The 17639-nt window shown below is 36.6% G+C and overlaps 1 long non-coding RNA gene across 1 annotated transcript in view; it reads left to right on the top strand.

Annotated features, from left to right (window-relative positions):
* Positions 1-12557, top strand: part of LOC126648860 (uncharacterized) — a 34663-nt gene extending 22106 nt beyond the window's left edge. The window contains exons 2-3 of the long non-coding RNA XR_007630901.1: positions 7977-8144; positions 12062-12557. This is a non-coding gene — a long non-coding RNA (uncharacterized LOC126648860). The remainder of the gene's footprint in view (positions 1-7976; positions 8145-12061) is intronic.
* Positions 12558-17639: the final 5082 nt, after the last annotated feature.

Here is a 17639-nt window from a genome sequence, read left to right as displayed (position 1 = left end):
TAAAAACATGAGGAGATGAATGAAAAGAGGGAGAAAAGGAAGTTAGCTATAAAAAAATCTGTTGTTTTAAGTTATTTATGACAGTAAAATCTAAGCCACAGAAATGGGTACTGCTGTTAATTTTTCAGGTAAAATTCATTACTCAAGTGCACTTGAGTTTATGTGTGCTGAACAGTCAACTTACACTGGCAGTCTTGGTGTCCAGTGAAAATTTGGGTTTTCTTCTGGAACTCTGAATTACCTGAACAAGCTGGTGCTTTTGAACACCTCCAGAAGGAGATTCCATGAGTGTGAAACTTGAGTGAATACTCCATCTGTGGGCATTCAAAAGCTTTCACTGGGCTAAGGGCATTAATTGGTCATAATAATAGAGGAGATACTAAGGAGAAGAGGTTTTCTCAACACTTAGGAGAAAAAGTTAATCTCCAGAGAGCTTCTTTCCCAATAGGAATTTTTTCTATGCTGTTATTGAACAAGTCTGTAATGACAGGCCTGTCTCTCAAAAGTTAAGTTACTGCCCTCCTCATTAAAACAGTTTTTTTCTTCTTTTGTTTCTTTATTAGGTTTCTTAAGAAAAACATTATTTTTCCCTAGTAAAAAAAAGTCTGAAATATTTTGATACAGCTTTCTATTCATTCTGTCAATTCTTTCAAACGTTGTACAGGATTACAGGATTAGTTCACTTTTTTTGACTTTTTTCAATGGATTTTTAAAGAGCAGGGAAAGAAAATGTCTCTCTTTTTTTGAGGTGGTAGATGAAAGAGGAAAAATAAGAGTTGAAATCTGGTGCATCAGGACTTGGCTACAACCAGTTTCAGAGTTTGAGTAGATATCAGTGGGATTAGCTGCTGGAGCTTAGACAGAAGTTTTACAAATCCTGTTCATTAAGCATCCTTAACACTTGAACATGTTTTTCTCTTGGACAACTTTTTGGTCATCATACAAACACCTCTCTCTTTGCTTTTGTTTGATGGTATTTTGGGGGGGTGTTTTGGTCTTGGTTGGTTGGTTTTTGCCTTTGTTTTGGTTTGGGTTTTAGGGGTTTTATGTTTGGGGAAAATTAGAATAACGTTGCACATAGTAGAGAGATGAGACTGTTTATTTGTACTTGTCAAGGCACAGGGACCAAGCAAGGTCTATATGGAATGATTTTAAAAGTCAAACTATCTGAATGTTTACCCTGCAAAAAGTTAGGGAAAGAAATATGTTTATGACTGCAGAACTCAAACACATTAATGGGTTAATGGGAGTTAACACAGACTGAAATTGCAAGTCTTTTTCTACAGGGAAAATCTAAACATTCTTCCAGCTATGTCCTTGCAGTCCCACTGTGGAGTTTTATCCTTGAGTGGATAACTAAAACCATTGAGTTACGTTTCTATTGAAGTTTTTCATAAATTTCTGTTTTCAATACAATTGTCCCAGCCCTCTGAACTCATTTAAACCCATCACACTGATGTCTGTGACAAAGAGACCTTTAACCTTCTAAGCAAATCAGGTAACTATTTCCAGATAAGCTGAATACTGCCATTCAACCTGAGTCCGTATATTTATAGCAGCTACTGGAGATGGGTGGTAAGAAATTCTAAACACAACTATGGCACAATTTATTTTACTTGTATCTCTCTGCGTTTAATCTGTACCACTGTCTTGAGCAACCTCATGTAAGTTCTTCGTTCAGGTGACACTGAATTCCTTTCTGCTTGTTTAAAGTTTTTTTCACGTTCTGCTTCTCTCAAAATTGCTCTCCATTTCTGTATCCTCACCGGAAAATAATATCCATGCTCTAAAGTCAATGGACCCTCCAAAATTGTTTCTTATTACACAAAATTGAAAATAACTTTTTATTACAACTGATTGAAATTGGACCACTATTCATGGTTATCCAAGTTAGGGGAGTGAAAATATAGGTTGAGTTAACAAATAGCTAATATGGTCCTTTTGAAGAGTGTTATGGCTTCAAGCATCCACAGATTCTTATACAAAACAGCTGCTGAAAAGACTAACCATAAAACTATCAGTGTTTACAAGATTTTTATTATACAAACTTAATGGTTCCCATGGTTTTAACGCACTGCGAAATAGTCTTTCCTATTCCATATGAACACAAAGCACATCTCCCTAAAGGGACTTTTCTTCCTACAAGCTATCAGTGCAATCAAAACTAGTGATGCATTTTATTACATTACTGCTTCTTGAAGAAACGTGTTATTGTAATATTTCTTAAATATTTCCTGCTGGCAATGCAAAAAATAACTATCTAATAAAATTTAGTAGTGTGTTCTTGCAAACACGATTAAAAAATGTATAGTAGACTAGCAAATATATTTTTTTTAAAACTTACCACTAAAAAATAATATCTCAGGGCTCAACTACTGAGCTTCTACCATCCTGTTTTTACCTTGCACATCTCTCACATTCTCCTCAGAAAAATATGTGCAGCAATTTCTTTCTGAAATTCATAAAAAAGAGCTTTGAAGTCTAAAATAAGCTGGATATGTCTGCTGTACTGCATATATAAAATGCATCTATATATATATATATAAACACTGTATAATTAAACACTGTACTAATGTATAATTAAAGGCTTTAGGAAATTTGGTGATGAAAATCACTATGAGAAGAGATAAAACTTCCTAAAACATTGTAGATTATTTTTAAGAATCAAAAAACAATGTGAATGTTAACACAGGTTTATTTTAGCCTACTAAGATTTATCTCCCTTTGTCATATCTACTCTCAATAGAAATAAAGGGTTACTCTAGAGAACAATCAAGAACAGGAAACCAATTCAGAGAATCTGATGTTATGCATACGTTGGCAAACAGCAAAACTATTTTCTCTTACATGTACAAGTAGATTTGTGCAGCAAAACAATTGGTGCTGAGGACTTGCTGTTCACAGTATGTATATTTATAAAGCTTTTATTTCACAGTATCTCTAGTCTGGCCTTGAGTTTGCCTGTTAATATGTGGAGGGCATTAGGCACAATTCTGTAGTTCCTCTTTCAATTTAGTTTAATCTATCCAGTCTACATGTTCTCAGAGTGCTCCACAAAGTGCTACAAGGGAGAACAGTCAAGGCATTCATTACCAAAGCTGCCTCTTACTTATTACTAATACACTGATGTAGATGCATTTTGAATTTCTTAAAAGTGCAATTTTGGTTCAATAGCTAAGGAAATAGTTTAATAACATAACATGCAGGATAGTGTATTGGCTTTGCATGGCACAGTGTTGGTAGCAGTGGGGCTACAAGGATGGCTTCCACTATGAGAGGCTGCCAGAAGCTTCCCCCTCGTCCAACAGAACCAATACCAGCCGGCTCCAAGACATATTTGCTACAGGCCAAGGCAGAGCCCATCAGTGTTGGTGGTACCACCTCTGGGAGAGAGATTTAAGAAGAGGAAAGTTAAAGAACAACCTGCTGCAGAACAGCAGTCAGAGTCCGAATATGCGAGAGAAACAGCCCTGCATGCACCAAGGTCGTTGAAGAAGGAGGGAGAGGAGGTGCTCTAGGCATTGGAGCGGAGATTCCCCTGCCATCCGTGGTGAGGCAGCTGTGCCCCTGCAGTCACTGGAGCTCCATGAGAGCTCCATGGTAGAGCTGAGATCAGCCTGCAGCCCCTAGAGAACACCACCCTGGAGCAGAGGAATGCCTGAAGAGGCTGTAACTTCTTGGGAAGCCCACAATGGAGCAAGTTCCTGGCATGACCTGAGGCCCCATAGAGAGAGGTGCCCATATTGGAGCAGGTTTGCTGGCAGCACCTGCGACTCTGCTGGGGACTCAGAGTGTTCCAGAAGGATGGCATCCCTTTGAAGGGATCCTTACCGGAGCAGTTCGTGAAGAACTGCTGCCTGTGGGAAGGACTCACATTGGACAAGTTTGTGGAGTTGGACTGTCTCCTCTGGGAGGGATCCCACTCTAAAGAGGAGAAGAGTGTGAGGAGTTCTCCCCCTGAGGAGGAGGCAGAAGCAGAAACAAGATGTCATGAAGTGTACCTTCAAACTCCGTTCCTCATCCCCCTTCACTGGTGGAGGGGAAGAGGTAAAGAAACTTTGGACTAAAGTAAAATTGGGAAGAAAGGAGGGGAGGCTTGGAAGGTGGTTTTAGATTTGATTTTTTTTTTTTCATTCTCTTACTCATTCCTGACTTGATTGATAATAAATTAAATTAATTTTTCTCCCAAGTTGAGTCTGTTTTGCCCATGATGCTAACTGGTGAGTGGTCTCTTTCTGCTCTTGTCTTGATCCATGAACCCTTTTTTATATTTTCTCTTCCCGGCCCAGTTGAGGAGTTGAATGATGGCATGGTCTTGGTGAGTACCTGACATCCAGCCAGGGTCAACCCACCACAGAAGACTAACAGAAATGAAATGAAATACAATGGTTTAGTTTTGGTGTGGGGGGGAAGTAGGGGATGTTAGTGTCTTGGTTTTTTGGTTCTATTGTTTAAAGAGATGGATTTTTTTGTAACTAGAAGGAACTTTTTCAAGGGAAGAGCATTTATCCAGTATAATAGCCTGGAATCTGTTCTTAAACACAAACTGGTTCCAATTGGCTCTGGACACTAAGTTTCCCAGCTGTCCTTCTAGGGATAATTGGGCAATTAGCCTTTGTATCTCACACTAATTACCAACTCATCCTACCTGGCTGTTTCTCAAAGGAACTCAAATAATCACAAGCAGAGAAAATAGGGAAATACAGCCTTTCATGATCAAATACATATATACCATTTATCAAGCTACTCTCTCACAACCCATTTCTAGTGAAGGAGCACACCAGAGCACTTGGCCAGAGGAGTCTACTGGGCAGTTAAGTGTGACTATCTAATTAGATGTAACTTTCTACCATATGAAAATACTAGTAGCTCCTGATCCTGCATCAAGTCTGGGCAGAAACAACTCATATGTAGAGGGATATGGTGGCACTGCATGAGAGTGTGTGTTTAGGGGTAGTAATTTAAGACTATTAGAATATGATCTGACAACAGAGAGTAAAATAGAGGGGTGGAAAAAAGCAGAGTACATTATATTTCTTTGTGGATATATATGCATCATTCCCTGTGGACCTAAGAGAAACAGCTATTATTGGAGAGACAAAAGAGAAAACAAAACAAAACAAAACAAAACAAAACAAAAACAGCCTTCTTTCTCCTTGTCTCCCTCCACATACCCCCACTGAAGACACTGTTTGGGCATCCTTATAAGCTGATGAGGAAAAAAAAAAAAAACTGTCAGAAGGGCAGGTCCTTCCTAAAAATTTCTGATTTTTCCCTTTTAATTTTTAATTCCCAGCAATAATTGGGCAGAAAATGTAACTCTACACAAGTATTTTACTTAATATCACTTACTTTTAAAATGCAGGGCATGTAGATCTACAGCATAGAAAAGCTTTTGGAATATCACAAAAAAACTTAGTTAATATTACAGAGATGTGCATGGGACATTGTTCACAGCCAGTACAAAAACTATTAGTAAATATGTTGTCTAACCTTTGTTTGTCCTTTAGAAAAATAGGGTTCCTTCATGGTTTTCTTCCCACAATAACTATATGGAGCTTTTATTATATGTCTGCCTATATTCCACAAATGCCATGAAAAGTAAGGCAATTCAGCTTAAATTTCTCAATTCTTCCTGAACCAAGGGACTTTTTATTTGCCCTTTTTCTTTTCTCTTTGTAGTCTGCACTTCAGATCTTCAGAATGCTCCACTACGCAACAGTGGTTCAATAGCATGATATACCCCTGCAGGGTAAGGCTGGTTGCATGCTTCAACAAGTAGAACAGAGCAGAGGAGCTCTCATGGAGAGTCCTGTGGAATTCATTGAGTGGCTACAGACAGAGTTCAGCAACCCTTGTGCTCCTTGAGGAATGCATTGCAGAAGTTGATGAGCTTTTCTATAAATTTTATAGACTGCTGAGGTGAGAGTGGAGAGAAGGGGTCAGCTTTTCTAATGTTCTTCATGCTGTTTTACCGCTGAGATTGCATTCAATTACTTGGTTTGCTCATTGTAAGCCAGTGGGCTGAAACATGGGTGAGGTCATGGTTTGTAATAGTATATGGATCAATGCTTGCCATTTAGAAACTGGGCAAATTGGGTTAAAAGCCACTACAAAGTATATATCTGAGGAAAATATAAGGCATATTTGCTCTTATTTCCTCTAATATCAATACAGTGAATATTTTTGTTGATTGTGTTTTGTGACTTTGGTTTTTTTGGAACTGATGCCATAGAAGTGGAGCTGAATAATACATAGAATGCTTCTGTTTAGCACAAACACAATTAAAGTACAATGGAGACAAATAAGAGAAAACTCATTCTGTAGAGCTTCCCTAAACAGAACAAACAATAATGTTACGGCATTATGGTCTAGATCCCTGTCAGAAATTCTGACACTGTGGTAACATTAAAGAAAAAACAGAAAAACCCAACCCTGTTATGCATTAATTTTATTATGATGACAGAGTAGAAAAGAACAGAACAGAAAGGCCTGAGTTGGAGGGGATCCAAGGATCATCAAGTCCAATTACTGGAAGTAAATAGATATATTTTATCTTTCATATTCATTCTTATGTGAATGCTAAAAACCATATTTGTTATATTATTCTTTACACTTTAAACTTTCCCCTGTTTTCCCCATTGAAAAGGGCTCCAGAATTTTCACAGTAGCTGTGATTAGAATGTTTCCCTCTTTTATACCTTTTCATATATTGGTGTATCTTCTTAAAGATTGCACACAACACTAACAGAAACTGTGTACCATACATTCACACTGGAACAACATGATCTATTCTATTTCTCTTTTCATTTTGTAAGAACTTCTCATAATCTCTTTGCCATTTTGGTTGCCATACAACACTGAGTTGAAGTTCTCTGAGACCATAATCATTCAACATAATTACTGAGAATATCACTGTATAGATCTGCTTAGAATACATTTATTCAAGTACATCTCTTAACAATGATTTTTGCTCATTTTGCTACTCAGTATCACGAGATTATTCTGAAATCTTCAGTCCACTTTAGACTTGACTATCCTCCGTAATACCATATCCTTTGTAAGACAGATACATGATCATTTTATTCACTCCTTCTTCCAGGTCATTTGTCAGCATATTCAACTGTTCAGGCTCTTGTGCAGTTTCCTCAAACCCTCATGGCTAGTAACTTGCATACTGTTGCATTCTCTTCGTTTCCCTTTTGAGAAGGGAGCTACATCTGATGATCAAAATCTGTGGTAGAAAAGCTTGCTTATTATTCACATAAACTCTTCTCATTTACTGCTGTAGATGTAATTCAGAGACATGCTAGTAACATGGACTTCCAGGGAAACAAAGCTGTTAAAACTAAACATAAATAAATTTCAATGTTATATATTGTGAATATCATGCATATCATGTGATTATTGTATACTTCTGAGAAGATTCTTTGTTACAATAAACAAATATAAATGTTGTCTTAATTTGTGGAAAACTGGTTGTCGATCTCTCCACACCTACCTCAAAGTTTAATAATTTTAATTACTTATTTCCAGGTCAGGCTTCTGAAAGTAAGATCAAAATGAGCCATTTTGTTGTTGCAACTGGCTGTATGATAATTCATGTCTAAATGGTGCTCCCAAAACATGGTGACAGAGGTAGGCAACCTATTAATAATTACTCATGCAATTGCATCTTGCTTCTGGAACTTCTCAGAAAGTTTCTCCAATATGTACTTTTTTTTTAAGTTTTGTTTTGTTTTAATCAGTGACAGTACAGTGAAAATCCAGCACTGTCTCAGTCAGTAAAAATAGTATTACACTAAAAATTAGCTTGTTTCCTCCTGGAACATTCAGTAAATGCAAAGGTCTGTGTTTTGGATACTGTCTCAATAACAAATGAGGTGGGTGTATATCAGTGCCCATTATATTTTGTGAAAATTTCCAAGACCCTTAATGTATATCTGAAACATTGTGTTGAATTCTGGTCTCCACAGCTCAAGAAGGACAAAGAACTACTGGAAAGGGTCCAGCACAAGCCACAAGGATGATTAAGGGACTCAAGTATCTCTTTTGTGAGGAGACACTGTGGGAGCTGAGCCTGTTTAGTCAAGAAAAGAGAAGATTGAGAGGGGACCTCATTAATGCATATAAATATCTCAAAGGTGGGTGCCAAGAGGATGGTACCAGACTCTTTAAAGTGATGTCCAGTGACAGGATGTGGAGCAATGGCCATAAACTAAAACATAAGTTTCACCCCAATATTAGGAAGAACTATTCTGTGATTCTGTGATTCTGTATTCAGAAACTAGATTCAACATCTCACAATTTTTAAGTAAAACATATCAACTGCTGTGAAGTTTCTCTTCTTTTTAGTTGTTTGAAACAAGCCATTAAGTTCAACTAATATTCATGAATGTCTGAACTTAAAATTGCTTTTTAATGTAATAAGTTGTTTAATTACATAAATCATTCTCATACCCATTTCAGAGTTAAGATGCTCATTGAAGAAATATAATTCCTTGGCAATTTATGTATAAAAGCATTATTTTCAAATTACAGAATTGCACAAAATGACAGTTACTCAGATTTCCTTCATTTCATCTATCAAAGTGGTGAAAATCAAGACCTACTTCACTGGAACTAGTGAAGCTAGATTAGATTGCTATGATAACTTGTTAAATGAAAAAGAGGGAAATCTTCCGTTTCACAGTACCTGAAATTTAGGCTTAGGTTAAAGTATTGCAACCTCATTAGTCATAATGGGATTGCACAAGGGTTATTTATAGCAGAAATTTATCCAGAGTATCAATGGTCCATTATGGATAAATGCTTTTAAAATGCTGGTATCTTTGTGCAGAATTCCAATTAGAAACACAGTCATGTCTGACACTATTTGCCTCCTTCAAAGTTAAATTTTTATCATTATTTTTATATTTATGGTAGAGCATTTTATCCTTGAAAATATGGATCTTTTACCTCACAGTCATGCAGCACTAGCCTTCTTCAGTGAGCATATTTCTGGTAACACATCAAACTACGACACTCTCTGACCGTTCTAGATGGGAGCAAAATAATGCAAATCATGAATTTCCCTTTTTCATAACAGTTGAAAAAGATGAATGGAGGTTATCTGAAAAACTGAAACAGAGATCTCTGAAAGCAATGCATCAAAGTTTGCTTTGTGATACTTTGTTTTCTCTGAGTTGTTTTTATCATCCTTTTGTTAGTGCAGAACAACATGTGGTGTTTCCTTCACGGTACTTTGACTACAGAAGAAATCAAGCATGAAAAAGACTGTTACAATCTGATAAAATTCTTGTTAAACTGAGGGGTCGTTTATATCATAACCCATTATCTCTTGACACTTGAACTTTCTCATCCTGAAATGGCATCTTGGCAGCAATGCTTATTATTAGATGATCAAGACTGATACTAAAAATGATAGTCCTCAATTTCTGATATTGACATTTTGGACTATGATTAAGAAGATATCAGAGAAATTAACTGAAATTCTGCTAGGGCCATGGAGAGATATTTCAAATTGGCAGGAAAATAAGTAATATAAAAATGAAGTGGGAAGAAAAATTACATGCTGAACAAGAGAAGGCATTTATGGGCCAAGAAACACATCTCATGTAATAGAAAATGCAAAGGTAATGGTCTTTCTATCTGAAGAGCTACAAGAGATGAACGGATTAGGACTCACAGTCTTCCCTCTAAACATTGAAGAAAATATCATAAAAACATAGTTTTGAAACAGGACAGAAACAAAAATTACCAAAAGTTACATTTTCTCAGAATTTTATCACGGAAAGAAATTTCAAGACTAAGTTACAGAATATTTTCAGCTCAGGTGGGAAATATGGTTATAAGCTGTCCTGTGGACAAGAAGAATCAACTTCAGAGTGTATTTGTAATTTAATGGGCCACATCATTAAACCACATTTAAAATTTCAGTTACTTCTATTTGGAATTCTATGTTCTGTGCCAGTAATGGCCTGGCCTGACCCTATTGTTAAAGTGACTAAGGGTGTGTCATACAGATATTACTGTATGAACCTTGGTTTAAACTGAATATTACTCTTATCAATTTACATCATTCAGACTAGGATTATTTATACTTGATTTCCACATTTCAGCTAAAACATTGTAAATGCTGTTCAGTTGTTCAGAAAAGGGATTAAAGAGCAGTAGAAAAAAAAATGTTGCCCACATTCAGTGAGACAACAAACCATTGATGTCCTTTCCTTGTTCATGTTCTTTCACTTACTTTGGGCTTTGGAATGTGGCAGCAAAATTGTTCATGTCAGCTATGTTTTGACTGTTTTAATTATTTAAAATGTGGCATTTTCACCTGTTTTACAGAGACTTAGTAATTTATAACTATTTATTTTATATATGATAGATGATAATGCATATAAGGAAATAGATATTTGTCTTTAGCTCTTGATTAATTATGATTTTTGAGGGTCAACAGGTATCTTGAAGTCTCCATTGCATTTATTGTTTATATTTGAAAAAGTCCAAGGTTATAAAAGATGGTTTAGATGGGTCATTTTGCAACATTCCACTTTCTTTCTATTCCACTGCTGTGACAGACATTTGGTGTAAGAGACAGCCAAATGAGACCACTGGCTAGGTTTGAATGAAATGTGATACAGTACCAGATCATATTGCCCAATTTTTATCCCTTGGGGAAAAGGCATTTGTTTATTACAAAAGTAGATGTTTTATTCACACCTCTTATTCATCTTTGACAGATGCTTCTGTCAAGCCAGAATTTAACTATTTCACTGACTGACTGCACAAGTTTTAAACAACATGCCATGAAAAAGGGAAAACTAAATGAATACTTTTCTTAGTATAGTACTATAATACATGTCCTGCTAGGTAACCATGTTAAATTCTGCTATTCTTGAGGGAAACAAAAACAAAACCAAAAAAAACCAACATCAAAACACAAAACAAAAACCAAACAAACAACAAAAACACAACAAAACAAAACCAAACCAAATCAAAACAAAACCAAAACAGAGCATCAAAGACAGAGGCTCTCTTCCTCTATTACCTCACATCCAAGACTCAGAAAGATTGTTCTTAATTATTAAAAGTCATAGCAAGACAGCCAGAAGGAAAAATGGGAACAAAAATTTTCACAAAGACTTGAATGTAAAGACTTGGGGCAGTGGAGCATGGGAGGGAAGCAAGATAGATGAGTTCCAGAAAGGGAGAAAGAGGAAGGTGTGGAGGAAAATGGAAGACAAATTTGGAATGGGAAGGAGACTAAAAACTAGCCAGAAGTAGAAGGGAGATTATGAGGAGGAAATAAGAAATTATGATGAACAGGTTTGGGGAATAATACTGTGGGAAGCAATAGATAAACTATCATTTATTGTCTTAAAAAAAAAAAGCTGAGTGCTATTATGGGAGACATCTGTTAGTAATGAAAAAGATAGTGTTCTCCAACCCCTGGGCAAGAATACTGACTAACATGCTGTGCCCAGTGTGATGTTTTGCTTTTCTTTGTGATCTCTGCTTAACATTTATAAATGTTGCAAGACCTCCAGAATGCCATGTCATTCGCAATCCGTATACTGGAAATTGAACTTAAAAAACTATTGGATTCTACATTTTCCATAAAAGGTTTTCTTGGGTTAGTCTACTTTTCTCACTGTAGTTTAAAACAGTATGCAGTTATGAATATAGATTAGTATCTAGAATCTAGATATACAATTTTGTAATAGTTATGTATAGATGAGGGAATTTAATATATTTTGTTTCTATGAAATAAAAATTTTTCCATATTGAGGACCTATCCTCCTTCAAAGTGTATATTATTAGGGGTTACTACTAGTAAGGAGCTGGAGATCAGTAAAATCAATAAAAACAAGAGAGAAATTGAAACTTTAATTCTTTCATTTCTTTATTTAGTCTGAGATATACATTCAGAAAAATACTTATGCAAATACATAAATAATTACATGGATATGTCTACTAATTTTGGATTTGTACAAATGATAAATTATTCCAGAAATTATAAATTGCAAGTGCCTTGATGGTCACATTTTATCCATACCAGGTCTATATTCTGAGTTGGATTGAAAACTGACTGAACGGCCAGGCCCAGAGGGTGGTGGTCAGTGGCACAGAGTCTAACTGGAGCCAGTAACTAGCAGTGTACACCAGGGCAGGGGTCAATTGTCGGAGGTGGACCAACAGAAGCCTACAGAGAATGGAGAGAGATGCAGAAAGGCTGCGAAGAAACCTCAGAGGAAGAAGTTTAAGTCCTCTGACAACTGCAGCTGCAAAGGGCTGCCTGAGACCCAGCCACAGAACGCAGCCTCACAAACCTCTGTGGAACTCCCCTGTTTGTACCCACAGACCCCTCCTTCCCTTCCTTCCCTAACTCCCAACTCTCCCTAGATGGCTGGACATATCCCTTGCAGCCAATCCCTCCATTTTCCCTTATCACTAAACCTTAGGATTTGATGTTCCTAGCAAGAATCCCTCCTTTGTTCCAGACTCTTTCATATTCCCCTCTATATAAACTGACATCTTGTTTTAATAAACGCCATTTTGTGGGTCACATCCGTGTGCCCGTTTCCTATACAAAGTGTGCCCAAGGGTCTGTTGCGGGGACAACCCCCCCCAGCGATAGTCAATGATGGGGCAGAGTGTACCTGCAGCACGTTTGATGATGACCACAAACTGAGGAGTGAGTGATACACCAGAGGGTCATGTAGTCACCCCAAGGGACCTTGGCAGGCTGCAGAAAGGGACCAAAATAAACCACATGAAGGGAAAAATGCACCTGGAAGGAACAACCCCAGGCACCAGTACATGCTCAGGGCTGTCCGTCTGGAAAGGAGCTTGGTAAAATAGGCCCCGGGAATCCTGGTGGACACTGAGTTGAGCCTGCACCAGCTCTGTGTGCCCTTGTTGCAAAGAAGGGTAATGGTACCCTGGGCTACAGTAAAGTACTGCTAGCAGGTCATGGAACGTGATCCCTTCCATCTCCTCAGCACTGGTGAGGTCACATATGGAGTGCTGTGTTCAGTGTTGAGCTCCCCAGTACGAGAAATGTGATCATACTGGAGAGAGTCCAGGAAAAGGCCACAAAAATGATTAAGGGACTGGAGCACCTCTCCCATGAGGAAAGGCTGAGAGAGCTGGCACTGTTCATCCTGGAGAAGAGAAGGCTCAAGGGGATCTCATCAATACCTGAAGGAGAGTGCAAAGAGGACTGAACCAGGCTCTTTTCAGTGGTGCCCAGTGGCAGGACCAGAGAGAGTGGGCACACTCTGAAACACAGGAAATTCCCTCTGAAAATCAGGAAATACTCTTTTTACCTTGAGAGTGACTGAGCATGGGCACAGAGTGCCCAGAGAAGCAGTAAAATCTTCTGCCTTGGAGATATTTAAAAGCCATCTGAACATAGTTCTGGGAAACTGACTCTAGGTGGCTTGGATTCTAGGAAGGTTGGATACCATGACTTCCAGAGCTGCCTTCCAATCTCAGCCACCCTGTATATTTGGCTTGTTTCAAAGAGGAAGTGATGAATTAATGATAAAGAAATATATGTGTGAAGTAACATTTACATGATGTAGAATTTCTCATGTAATCCAGTGTAGAAAACAGTATATTGGTTGAGGGTAGAAAAGAAGGCTGGAGACAGCATTTTATCATTTTTATTTTTGTATTGTCCTTTTTAGGTCTTAAAATGAAGGAATAATATTTCAATCAAAATATAATACCTTGGCTTCCACTTACGCTTTGCAGATGGTTTGTATTACTTTTTCTTTTTCTTTTTTTTTCTTTTCAGTAAAGTTAGCTCCACATTTAAAATAAGTCTGCAGATGTAAACAAATATAATTGGGAATAATAATGGTAAAGGAGTTCACTGCTAGGTTTTTCACACTAAGACATATGTTCCAGTTTTTTGACTGAAGAAGACTCACGCTGTACAGAAAGTATTAAATTTCCTTGTTTAACAAATTCAAAAACCTCTATTTTCACTTTTAAAAAATCATACATCATATTAATATTTTATATTTATAGCAACCTACTGCATTCAAATTTGTTCAAGACTGTAAATAAGTCTTTGAGGCTATATTTCCCAGTACATATTTGCATTTTACAAGCAAACATTAATAAAGGAAAAATATACTCACATAATTCTCAAATGTTCTTATAATGCTTACTGTTTGGTGCATTAAAATTTTAAATGCAGATTGCATAAGGAAATATAATATCTGATAGGAACCTATTGTGGTTGAAACAGGAGCATAGGATTTAAAAGTGATTCAGAAGTCTCATGCAGTTTTCCTCTTAAACGTTTTCTTTGTAGCACTGGTTTAACATACAGAGTTGTGCAGTTGATTTCATCTATTAGAGTGAACCAAAATAGCCTGCTTGGGTATCTGCAACACCTCAGTGTCCTGGTACCACACCTTGAATACATTATTAGTCCTTGAGTAATTCTGCGAAATAGAGAATGGACAAGAAAATGCAGACATCTTGATTCTTAAAAGATGTCCGTGGTGGAGTGTGCACGGGCATTACAAACTATTACTTGTATCACAGAATCACAGAATGGCTTGGATTGGAAGGGACCCTTGGAGGTCACCTAGTCCAACCCCCTTGCCCCATCACTCTCAGAAGTCAATACAAAGTGACCCAATTACAATTATTGAGTAATCTTACAACTGTAAGCTTTGAATTTCCTCATATAACAAAAGCTATGAACTATAAACTTTGTCTGTTCCATGTAGAGCTTTAATGGAGAAATTACAGCAAGCTTTGAAGTAGAGCATTGTCTATTGCCCAGCCCTCCTATAAGTACTCCCCCTTACTCAAAAAGCCCACTTTTGTGTAGCAGGGATCAGTCAACAGTATTTAAATATGTCTCATCACTGCAGAATAGGTAGGCAGCATCTGCTTATGTGATCAAGCTGTTATTTTCAGTCAGCAGTTGCACAACATATAAAGACCAATGGAATATGATGGATTCTCCATACAAAGTTGGTGAAGAAATGGATGAACAAGCCAAATAAGCTTACTTTCATTATATAAGGATATATAAATCAATAAAATAGCTGAAAGGCATAACAACATATTTTACTTTGAGCCTCCTTTCAAATTCATTTCCCATCTTGCAAAATGCAATTAGAAAAAAACATTTTCTACACAAAATTAAAGGAAAATTACACCAGTTTCAACAGCATGTCAGAAAAGCGTCTCAGAAATAATAGGAATGTAGCACTTATAGTAGCATATATAATTAGAATTCTGAGCAGAATGACTTCATACTAATTTGAAAAATAAACAGATGTTTATTTCTATGCTACTGTTCCAGCTGCTTTAAACAATTTGGCAATAATGGATTATTAATTACATTGATCTTTTATATCAGTTGACATGAGGGAAATATTTGCATTTCTAAATAATTTATGCATAAAAGTGGTTTCACAAAACTCAGTCCTGTAGAACTGGAAATACCAGTCACCTAATGCACATAATAAAAAAAAAAAAGAATTACAAATAGGCAGATCTTCAATAATGTGTAGACTGCAGTTCACCTTTAATAATTTTACAAATCAACAACCTTTTCTTACATTGGAGGAAGATTTTATTACTGTTAGCTTTCAGTATTTCCTTCACCTAGGAGGCTGTTCCATTAACCTATTGTTTTGAATCTGGAGCAAGCTAAGCCGCAAAAGAAAATGAGATCCTATTTCATATTCTCACAGGGCACTAATTGCTTCTTCCATAATCCACCATCTGTTTCCAAAGTTCTAACCTAATAAAAAAAATAAATTTGAAAGATGTTGAGTCTGTCCATGTATTCTGTACTTCACACTTGAAAGAGACTAATTTATTATTACCAAAACTTTTTTGGAATGTCAGAGAGGAGAAAGAAAAGCTTGATAAAAGGCAGGATATTTTATCATGAGTGGCAAGCTTTGCCAAAAAATATAAGCCAGTGATAGCTAAGATATGAGATATTTTAATGAGAAGCATTAGGTGACCTTAATATAAATGTCACTATCACTTAGTTGCTGGAAGGAGAGCTGACGCAACAGTGAATTGTCAGAATTCATTTCAGTCTGAAAATTAAATTCAAGTAAAACTTGTTTGAATTTCTTTTTGGATCGCTTTGCATGAACAGTTAATCCTAAGTAGTCAAAGTACATGAATGTAGGACCTAGTTCTTTCTTCCTTTACTTCAGTTTTCAGCCTTGTGATTTAACTGGCTTCATGCAAGATCCTCCTGGTTTGACACAGGAGCAATAGAAAAGAGAGTCAATTTCCAAACTGAAACCATGTGTATGGAAGTTAAGCTTTTACTTATACAATTCATTAACTTTTTTCTTTAAATATTGTATTAACTTACATTATTGGGATATTTTCAAAGGATTCTCCTGAAAAGGTGAATGAGAATTTTTTATCACTATTATTGCTTATTACTGTCTGCATTTTACAGACAACGGAAGAGCAGAAGTTTGAATAAATGACCTAGCATGGCTCTTTCTCATTCTAACAGGTCATCTACTTTTTCTGTTCCCCAGCTGTTTCATGTACAAGGGTGATCCAATTCTTATCCCTGTCCAGCTCTGTGGCCTTCCCCACTGCTTCTGCAGTGAGCAAAGTTTCTTCCTTACTACTCTACTTCACTGTCATTCCTTAGACACAAATATTTCTTTAAGTGCAGGTGGTGAGTGGATGAGAAAATATGTTTTAACTTATCAGATCTATTTCATATTTTTTAGCCTAAATGTAAGCCAGAAGAGGAAAAAAATTGATCCATACTTGAAAAGCTTGTAGGCTGAAAGAATCATGATGTCTTTCAGCCATGCAACTAAAAAGAAAGATAAACACTAAAACTTAAGAAGTCATATAATACCATCATAACTAAATCCAATAGCTCTTTAATTCCCTCTGAAATTTCATTTACAAGAGAGGTATTTTTCATCATTTCATGATGAAGGAATCCATAGAAGATATTGGCACAGCCGTCCACAATCTTACACAACTCTATAGCTCTATAAACAGATTTAATGACGAAAGGTTATAATTTAGGGTAAGGGAGCCTACTGAATGACACTCAGACTGAGGGTCAACAGCAATTTGACACTTAAGAAAGCTACAGGTAGATAAGCCAAGAATATCAAGGAGAGCAATATAATCTGTGGTGCAGCTCCCACACAACAATAAATAAGTTATGGTATGATACAGCCATTTTTCCTAGTCCACAAGACCTTCACAAGACATTTAAGAAGGAGAATAATGTTAATGATGAGTTCAAAGCAGAGTCAGTGCATGAACTGTATTTGAACTGTAGGCATTCACATGACTAATTTTCACTAAGAAAGATATGTAGCAGAAAGCATAAATAAGACATTTATGTAGAAAATCCATCCATTGGGTGCAAATGTCCCACAAGAAATTAAATTTTATTCTGAGGGTAACACATTGAGATCTCAAGTATGAAAATAAATCACTCACAAAGTTTTTTTCACAGTCTGAGAAAACTAAAAGGGTTCAAAATCATCAAGCTCAAAATTTCAGATTAAGTTTTGCAGGACTAAATAAAGGAACATATAGCCATTGGTACCATCTTATCTTCAGTATGGTTTGACAATTATTGTCACAAGTTT

This window comes from Myiozetetes cayanensis, unplaced genomic scaffold, assembly GCF_022539395.1.
Source record: "Myiozetetes cayanensis isolate MyiCay16 unplaced genomic scaffold, myiCay2020 scf5-8, whole genome shotgun sequence".
NCBI classification, from domain to species: domain Eukaryota; kingdom Metazoa; phylum Chordata; class Aves; order Passeriformes; family Tyrannidae; genus Myiozetetes; species Myiozetetes cayanensis.
This window is presented reverse-complemented; position numbering and strand designations above follow the sequence as displayed.